We start from the raw sequence: 7,459 nt of genomic DNA, 5'->3' as shown, positions 1-7,459 counted from the left end.
CAATGGAACACAATACAGACCCCAGAAATAAACCCACACCTTTATAGCCAACTAATATTTGACAAAGGAAGAAAAAATCATACAATGGGCTAAAGATAGTTTATTCAACAAATGGTGCTGGGAAAGTTGGACAGATATGTGCAGAAAAATAAAACTATGCCTTCTTACACCACACAAAAAGATATATTCAAAATGGAGTAAAGACATGTTAAGCCCTGGCTGGCGTAGCTCAGTGGATTGAGCGCGGGCTGGGAACCAAAGTGCCCCAGGTTCGATTCCCAGCCAGGGTACATTCCTGGGTTGCAGGCCATAACCCCCAGGAACCGAGCATTGATGTTTCTCTCTCTCTCTCTCTCCCTCTCTCTCTCCCTCCCTCCTTCCCTTCCCTCTCTAAAAATAAATAAATAAAATCTTTTAAAAAATAAATAAATTTGGAGCATTTAAAAAAAAAAGACTTATGTTAGACCCAAAACCATAAAAATCAAAGAAGAAAACATAGGCAGCAAAATTCCTGGCATTGCTTGTAGTAATAGTAATCAGATATATCTCCCCAGGCAAGGGAAACAAAAGAAAAAGAAACAAATGGGACCACATCAAACTAAAAAGATTTTGCACAGCAAAGGAAAGGGAGAAGTTAAAGAACTTACACACATGACTCATGTACAAGAAATAAGTGGGGGAGATTGCTGGAGGGAAGGGGTAGGGTATACCAGGTGGAGGGAGAGCAAAGGGGGAAAAATTGGGCAACTGTAATAGCATAATCAATAAAATATAGTTAAAAAGAAGATAAACAGAATGATGACAAAACAGTTTTGAAAAAATAAAAATAAAGAGAAGGAAGAAGCAAAACTATTTCCACTCACAGATGCCATGATCTTATATATAGAAAATCCTCAGAAATACACACACACACAACTATTAAAGCTAAAAAGATGAGTTCAGAAAAGTTGCAAAATGAAAGACCAATATAGAAAAATTAGTTAGATTTTAATACGCTGAATAATACCATAATGAAATTAAGAAAACACATACAATAGCATAAAAAATAATAACACATTTAGTAATAAATTTAACAAAAGAAGTGCAAAATGTCTACAATGAAAGCTTGAAAACGCTGTTGGAAAAAAATAAAGGAGACCTAAATAAATGGAAACACATCCCATGTCCATGGATTAGAAAGTCTTATTATCCCTCAAATAATCTAGAGTCAACAAAATCCCTGTCAAAATTTCAGGTGCCTCCTTTGAAGAAATGGAAAAGCTGCTCATAACATTCTTATGGAAGCACAAGGGATTCCAAATAGCCAAACCAATGTTGAAAAAAGAAGAACAAAGTTGGAGGACTCACACTTCCCAATCTCAAAGTTTATCAGGAAACTACAGTAATGAAGACTCTGTGGTACTGGCATAAGAATAAACATATAGATCAATGGAATAGAACAGAGAGTGTGGAAATAAAGCCACATATGTATGCTCAATTGAATATGACAACGGTGCCAAGTCCATTCAATGTAGAAAGAATAACCTTGTTAACAATAAGTGCTAGGACAACTGGATATCCACATGCAAAAAGTGAATTTGGGCCCCTAATTCATACCATATATAAAAGTTAACCCAAAATGGACTTCTAATAACTCAATCTATAAAACCATTAGGAGGAAAGATTGCTATAAATCTTCATGGCTTCATGGATTAGGCAATATGTTTGTTTTAAATTTGGCATCCAAAGCACAAGCAATAGCAAGTAAGTTAAATAAAGCAGACTGCATCAAAATGAAAAGTTGTGTAGGTCAAAGGACAGTATAAAGAAAGTGGAGCCCTGGCTGGCATAGCTCAGTGGATTGAGCGCGGGCTGGGAACCAAAGTGTCCCATGTTCGATTCCCAGCCAGGGTACATTCTTGGGTTGCAGGCCATAACCCCCAGCAACTGCACATTGATGTTTCTCTCTCTCTCTCTCTCTCTATCTCCCTCCCTTCCCTCTCTAAAAAATAAATAAATAAAATATTTAAAAAAAAAGAAAGTGAAAGTACAATCCCACAGAATGGGATAAAATATTGCATATCATATATCTGAGTTTATACCTAGGCTATATAAATAATACAAATCAACAATAAAAAGACTAAAACCCCAATTAATAATGGGAAAATGATTTGAATATACATTTCTCCAAAGAAGATATACAAATAGCCAATAAGTATATGAAAAGATGCTCAGCGTTACTTGTCATTAGGGAAATGCCATTCGGGATTTCATATATAACACAATGGCTATAATTAAAGAAAAAGCAAACAGAAATTAACAAGTGTTGCAAGGATATGGATCAACTGGAACCCTCATACATTATTAATGGAATGTAATATGGAAGAGCTGCTTTGGAAAAACTTTTGACACTTTCAGAAAAAGTTAATCATAAAGCTACCATATAACATAGCAATTCTACTTCAGCATATATACCAAAGGGAATTGAAAATATATAGTCACAGAAAAACTTGTATACAAATGATTATAATAGCATTATTCATGATAGCCAAAGTAGAAACAACTCAAATATCCTTCAACTTATGAATAAACAAAATGCAATCTATCTATAAAATGGATTTCTATTCAGCCATAAAAATAATGAAATACTGATGTGTGTCACCACACATGTGAGCCCTGAAAACATCTTGCTTAGTGAAAGAAGCCAAATACATAAGGCATATATCATGTGATTCCACTTACATGAAATGTCCAGGATAGCAAATCCATAGGGAGAGAAAGTAGGTAAAGAAAGAGGCAGAGAGAGATAAAATAATGTACTTTCTCAAGATCACAAAGTTAGTAAGCAGCAAAGTCAGGATATGAAATCACATCTTTCTGATTCAGTGGCTCCTAACATCTCTACTGTCTTCATACATTCATCAGTCAATACATGCTAAGCACCAAGAATAAAACCATGAATAAGACACAGCAAACATTACCGTCTAGGATCTCACAATAGAGTATGAGAGACAGATGTGAAAACAAAAAAAGTGATGAAAATTGAAATCAGATACTTCAGAGAAGGAAAGGTTGCTAGTTCAGATCTTCAGAAGAGGCAAGGATCAAAGAAGTAAGGATTTTATAGAGGAAATAAAATATTACACTACCTGATATCAAATTAAACTGCAAGGCCATAGTAATCAAGACAGCATGGTACTGGCATAAAAACAGACACATGGGTCAATGAAACAGATAGAGAGCCCAGAAACAAACCCATGCCTTTGTAGTTAATTGATATTTTACAAAGGAGGCAATAACATACAATGGGATAAAGACAGTATAGTCAATAGATGGTGCTGGGAAAATTGGACATGTACATGCAAATTAATGAAACTAGACCACCTTCTTACAGCATATACAAGAATAAACTCAATGGATTAAAGACTTAAATGTTAGACTCAAAACCATGAAACTCCTAGAATAAAACATAGGCAGTAAAATATCAAACATTTCTCTTAGTAATATTTCTTCAGGCAAGGGAAACAAGAGGAAAAATTTAAAAATGGGACTATGTCAAACTAAGAAGTTTTGCATAGCAAGGGAAACCACAAGCAAAATGAAAAGACAACTTGCTGAGTGGGAGAACATGGTCACCAATGATACATCTGATATGAGTTTAATATCCAAAATTTATACAGAACTCATACAACTCAACACCAAAAAAATCAAACAATCCAGTTTTAAAATGTACAAAAAACCTGAATAGGCACTTCTCCAAAGAGGATATACAGATGGTAAATAGACACATGAAAAAGATGCTCAACATGACTAATCACCAGAGGCATGCAAATGAAAACCACAGTGAGATATCACCTCACACTGGTCAGAAGGGCTACCATCAATAAATCAATAATTACAAGTGTTGTTGAGGATGTGGAGCAAAGGGAACCCTTGTGCACTGTTGGTGAGAAAGCAGATTGGTGCAGCCACTGTGGAAAACAATATGGAAGTTCCTCAAAACATTAAAAATGGAACTGCCTATGACCCAGCAATTCCACTCCTGAGAATATATCCCAAGAAACCCCAAACACTAATTCGAAAGAAAATATGTGCCCCCGTGTTCATTGCAGCATTATTCACAACAGCCAAGTTATGGAAGCAACCCAGTGGTCGTTAACAAATGACTGGATAAAAAAAAGTGGTGGTTCAGGCCCTGACTGGTGTGGCTTAGTGGATTGGGTGCTGGCCTGCAAACCGAAAGTTTGCCAGTTCAATTCCCAGTCAGGGCACAGGCCAGGTCCCCAGCTAGGGGTGTGGGAGAGACAACCAGTCAATATATCCCTCACACATCGATGTTTCTCTCTCTTTCTCCCTCCCTTCCCCTCTCTCTAAAAAATAAATAAAAAAATTTTTAAAAGTGGTGGTTCATATATACAATGGAATGTTAATCACAAAAAATAATGAAATCTTAGTATTTGCAACAGCATGGATGGACCTAGATGGTATTATGCTAGGTGAAATTAGTCTGTCAGAGAAAGACAAATATTATATGTGGGATGTAAAGAACAATATAAACAAGCAAAACAGAAACACAGTCATAGATACAGAGAACAGACTGATGGTTGCTAGAGGGCAGGAGAGGTGGGGAGACTTGGTGAAAAGGGTGAAGTGATTGAGATGTACAGATTGGTAGTTACAAAATAGTCATGGGGATGCAAAGTACAGCATAGGATATACAGCTAATAATAGTTTTATAACTATGTATGGTGCCTTGTGGATAATGGATATGTCAGGGGACATACCTTGCAAAATATATAATTGCCTGGCGATTATGCTGTACATATGAAACTAACACAAAATAATATTGAATGTAAACTGTAATTTAAAATAAAAATAAAAACACATTGAAATCAAAAACACCAAAAAGTTTATTTTAATATTCTAGGTATTGCAAGTATATATATGCTGCATATACTTGTTGAATTACTATTAAAATCATTACATTTCAAATCATTAAAAAAAGGGCATAGGCTTTGGAGTCCAACAGACTTGGGTTTTATTCCTCTACTTCTATTTATTGGCTGTATGATCCTAACCAAGTTAATTAAACAAGGCCCCACTTATGTAATCTGTAAAATGGAAGTAATATGTACCTCAAAGTATTTTTTTGTGAATATTCCTTTGGTTAGTGCACATAAAACACTTTACATAGTGCCTGCAACAAAGCGAGCCACAGTGGGCAAGTGAAAATGAATGGCTATCCTTCCATTTGTATGGGAATAAATAGGACATCACCTGGTCACCTTCAGGCAAGGTGGGCAGCTTCAGAATTGGCATCTATGCCTCTGACAGGAGGCTTCCAGTGGGAAGCAGGCAGATCAAGGTTGCTGTCCACTAGGCCCTCAGCATATCCTCGTGTACTGGAAGTAATCTAGTTATAACTGGACTGTTAAAGAGAAAAACTCACTTTTGTCCACCAATCACCTGCCAGCTTACCCCCACCTGAGACTCCTGAGGCCAATAATACTGACAAACCTAGGTCCAAACTGATGAAATGAGCATAAAACAGAAAGCTAACAGACAAGGCTGATGAGGAAAGGTTCTTTCAGGACAATGCCAGCCCGCAACTGAAGAAGGAGTGATAGAAACAGAAAATCATGATTTTTCTGACCATAATGAAATAACTGATTCAGGACACAATCATCAATAGATTTATAAACCATTGGGTGAAAGCTGATGGGAAACTGGATATTCCCATGTTGCTGAAGTATCACTCCACTGATTATATGTTAACCACTAGAGAAGAAACATTACAATGGAGGAATTAGTCTGTCACCAACTGTTCACCAAACCAACTGTTCAATTTTGTCATCACTAATAGTAGGACTTATGTGTCAGATACTCTGTGCCTCTTGATGTATACAGCATCACCTCTAAATTATTTCTGCAAAAATGTTTAATGAAAACCAAATATATGCAGTTGTTATGAAATACAGGGGCACAATTTAAAAGAACAAGTTAAACACCACCATGAGGAAATGATGCAAGAAACTCAGAAAGTGGGGCATTCAACAGAACTGACGTGGTATCTGAAACAAGTCAATGGCACGATCTTTTGTATTCTGCCCACCAAATTCCAACATGAGGGCCCGGAGGTTCCCAGCACACATCTGACAAGCAACTCTCAGACACCACCTAGGTGTCTTACAATTCAACTCAATTCCGACAGTATGGCATCAGATTCCACAAGTTAAGGGTTCAGTCCTACAAGACCCCCTACCTCACCGTTACCTGTACTTCCAACCCATGAGCTATAAATCAGAGGTTCCCATGACCTGTGTCCTGGGTTTGATTAATTTGCTACAGTGGCTTTCAGAATTCATAGCAAAGTTTTACTTACTCAGAAACCACCAGACAGAAGACATGCATAGGGCGAGGTATGGGGAAAGGGCTCAGAGCTTCCATGCCCTCTCCAGGTGCCACACTCTCCCAATGCAACCATGTATTCGCTGGTGCAGAAGTTCTCCAAACCCTGTACTTTCGGGCTTTTATAGAAGCTTCATTACATAGGCATGGTTGATTAAATCACTGGCCAGTGGTGCCTGATCCAACCTCCAGCTTGTCTCCCCTCCCAGAGAGAGGGACTGAGAGTTTCAATCCTCTAATCACCTGGTTGGTTCCCCTGACAACCAGCTCCCATCCTTAAGTGCTTTCCAAAAGTCACCTTATTCACATAATAAAATACACCTTGATACCATGATGTTCTCATCAGTTAGGAAATGCCAAAGGTTTTAGCGGTTCTGTCAGAAATGGGGACAAAGAAAAAAAGCCAAATATCTATTTCTTATCATAAATCGCAATATCACACACGGGGGCATAAAGGTGGAGAGACAGCAGGAGTGTTCTACATTAGGAGAGATTTAAGAGGTATAACTATCAAATGAGCCTTGATTGACGTCTGGTTTGAATAAACCAGGCATTTTTGGTATAATCAAGGAAATTTAGTTGCAGACTGGATATTAGAGAATATTAGGGAATTATTGTTAACTTTGTTGGCTGTGATAATTGTACTGTCATTATGAAGACAAAAATGTCATCTTGTTAATGATGTAAGAATTATGTAGAGGTGAAATATGATGTGTGTAATTGATTTTAAAATGTTTTAAAAACAGACTAATTGAATATAGAAAAATTATTATAATTGCCAAATATAGATGATGGTATATGAGTGTTTATTGAACTATTTCTTCTACTTTGCTGTTTGTTTGAAATTTTTCAAAATAAAAATGTTTTAAAATGAAGACTTTTTTCATACACACAAAAACTGAAGGAATTTATAACCAGCAGAATTGTAATACAGGAAATGTTAAAGGAAGTCTTTTAGGCACAATGAAAATGTTATCAGATGGAAATTTGGACATACACAAAGGAATTAAGGATACCTAAAATGGATAATTTATGACTAAATATATAATTTTTTACTTATTTTGAAAAATCA

This window comes from Phyllostomus discolor, chromosome X (genome assembly GCF_004126475.2).
Source record: "Phyllostomus discolor isolate MPI-MPIP mPhyDis1 chromosome X, mPhyDis1.pri.v3, whole genome shotgun sequence".
Lineage (NCBI taxonomy): Eukaryota > Metazoa > Chordata > Mammalia > Chiroptera > Phyllostomidae > Phyllostomus > Phyllostomus discolor.
Note: the sequence above shows the minus strand (reverse complement) of the source record.